Source organism: Lontra canadensis, unplaced genomic scaffold (genome assembly GCF_010015895.1).
Source record: "Lontra canadensis isolate GAN:19392208 unplaced genomic scaffold, GSC_riverotter_1.0 scaffold1, whole genome shotgun sequence".
Lineage (NCBI taxonomy): Eukaryota > Metazoa > Chordata > Mammalia > Carnivora > Mustelidae > Lontra > Lontra canadensis.
The window spans coordinates 11,200,668-11,203,617 of NW_022630995.1; positions in this window are offsets into that span (position 1 = coordinate 11,200,668).

The following is a 2,950-nucleotide window of genomic DNA, read 5'->3' on the forward strand; positions in this document are numbered from 1 at the left end:
TTTAGTTTTTTTATAAAAATGACTGTGCGGGGCGCCTGGGTGGCTCAGTGGGTTGGGGCCTCTGCCTTTGGCTTGGGTCGTGATCCCGGGTTCCTGGGATCTGGCTCCGCATCCTCGTTGGGCTCTCTGCTCAGCGGGGAGCCTGCTTCCCTCCCCCGCCCCCTTCCCTCTCTGCCTCCTTGTGATCTCTGTCAAATAAATGAACAAAATCTCTTTTTTTAAGATTTTATTTATTTATAAAATCTTTTAAAAAAAGTGACTGTGCCATGTGTAAATAATAATTTTATTTTTCCCTTTCAGACTTAGGTCTAATTTCCCTTTCTGTCTTACAGCACTGGCCAGACCTTCAGTGCAGTAGCACATTTGCATAAGACTGAAATACAAAGTAAGTGTATCTAGAGGTGCCTGGGTGGCTCACGGTTTAGGTGTCTTGACTTTTGATCTTAACTCAGGTCTTGATCTTAGGGTGGTGAGTTCAGGCCCCAGGTGAGTTCAGGGCTCCATGCTGGCTGGTGGGACTGTCCTTAAAAAAATTAAGTTTAATGTTTTCCATTTAAAATGATTTTTTTTTTCTAAATTAAAAAAAATATTCTTCAGCTTAAGGTAGTTCCTTTCTACGTCTAATTTAATATAGATTAAAAAAATAAGCCATGTTGAACTTATTAAGTGCTTTTCTCCCTACAGCTGTTGGAATGATCATTTGGCCTTTATTTAACATCTCTGTTGCATTGAATTATATTTACGAATTTTTTTTTCTTCACATTTAACCGTGTTCTTTTTGGAGAGAAACTCATTTTGGTTGTTTCTTTAATAGGATTTTGGTCCCTAATACCTACTGTTCCCCACCCACCTACCCCTGCCCCCGTCTGTTTATGAGTGAAATAAGCCTATAATTTTCCTTTCTCTATTTTGTATCATGGTTGAGTTGAGATTTCCCTCTTTCTATCTTAATGTCTGGCAGAGTTTATATAAAATTGGACTAATCTGTATACTGACAATTTTGCAGACCTGCTTTCTTCCCTGTGTAACCTCTGGGGCTATTTTTTTCTTGAGCGAAGATTTTAGTTACCTCTTCAATTTATGTAATAGTTATAGGGCTATTTGAGTTTTTTTTCTTTTTGAACAAGTCTGTAAGATATATTTTTTAGGAATATGTCCATTCAGTAAGTTTGACAGATTGTTAGTATATATTTGTTTATGCCATTTTCTTACCTTACTTATAATGCTCACTTTATGGGTAGGTATTATTATTAACTTGTGCCTTTTCTCATCTAGTCTTGATCTGTCTTACTAAAGATGATTTTTTGTTTTGTTTTTGCTAAGAACTAGCCTTTGGCTTTTAAATCTTCTCTGTTCTATTCTTATGTTCTGTTTAATTAACTTTGACTCCTATTTATTATCTTTTTTTATGTTATTTGGGATTATACTGTTGTTCATTTTATAACTTCTTAAGAAGGGTGTTTAATTCATTTTAAGAGTATAAACTTTACTACAGTATTTGGGCACTTTACTTCTTATATCTTATATCTCTTGGGTTTTTCTCTATTCTTATTTATTTATTTATTTTTTATTAAAAACTCTTTTTTGGCTGTGTTTTATGTGGCGGAACTCTGTGTAACAAAGCCTTTGAGTCTTTGAATGCCTGAAATTAATGGCCTCATATGCTGATGACAATTCTGTTAAATATAAAATTCTGGGTTCTCGTCCATTAATACTTTGGAAACACCACTCCATTGTCATCTTACATCCAGTGTTGGTAATGAATTATGTCAATCTGATTTTTTTTTTCTTTTGAAAACTTTTAGAGTTTTCTCTTGGTTTTAAATATTCTTAACTAACTTAATTTAGTGTACTGAATGTGTTTAGGGCTTTTCCCGTATCATTTCCCTTTTACTCTGAGATCTCTCATCTTTTTAAAGGTTTTTTTTTTTTTTTTTAAAGATTTTATTTATAGATTTGAGAGAGAGAGAGAATGCTCACATGAGTGGCCGGGGTGGGGGTGGGGTGGGGGGGTAGGGCAGAGGGAGAGGGAGAAGCAGGTTCCCTGTTGAGCAGAGAGCCCAAGGCTGGGCTTTATGCCAGGACCCTAGGATCATGACTTGAGCTGAATGCAGATGCTTAATTGACTGATCCACCCAGGCGTCCCTCTTTTGTCTTTTTAAATCTGAAAAATACAATTGTATTTTCTCTTCAAATATTGTTTTTTACCTGTTTTTCTTTTTTTCAGGGAATTCTTTTAGTTGGATATTAGCACACTACTTCTATCCTTCATATCTCATACTTTATTTTTAATACTTTCTATTTACATGTTCTTGTTTTTTCCATCTGGGAGATTTCTTTCATTCATTCTTCCAGTTTGCTAATCTCTTCCTGTACTGTATCCACTCTCTATATCCCAGTGTTTGGGCTCTTTATTTCAGTTATTATATTTTCACACATAATATTTCACTTGCTTTTCTGTTTTTTTTTTTTGAATTTATTCATATTGCTAACATCTTTCCTTATTTCTTTTAGTAATTGTATCAAGATCACTATTTATCTATTGTTCTAATAGTTCTGCTTCTGATAGATGCAGTATTCTAACATGTATTTTTCTTTTGAAGTAATTGTGCTCCTCAAATGTTTTGTTGATTTTTCTTATGAGCTCCGTTTTCCCTGGTAGTATGAGCTTCTTTGCCAGTCAGTGCTCAGTCTCTGATGGCCCCAAATTGCTCAGTGTCTTGGGGGTGGGGTCACTGGCCTTTTGAGTCTGTCACTCCTAGTTCATAAATCAATTCTCAGGCGAGCGAGCCACTCTGCATCACACAGAGAAGCAACATTAGGAGAAAATACATCTAAAATTGTAATTCAGGCCCTGGGACTTGGAGGGGGGAAGGTGCAATTCCCCAAAGTTACTTAGTTCCTTTCTGTTTTCTTCTAACTTTTCATAAACTGTTTTAGATTGGGTACC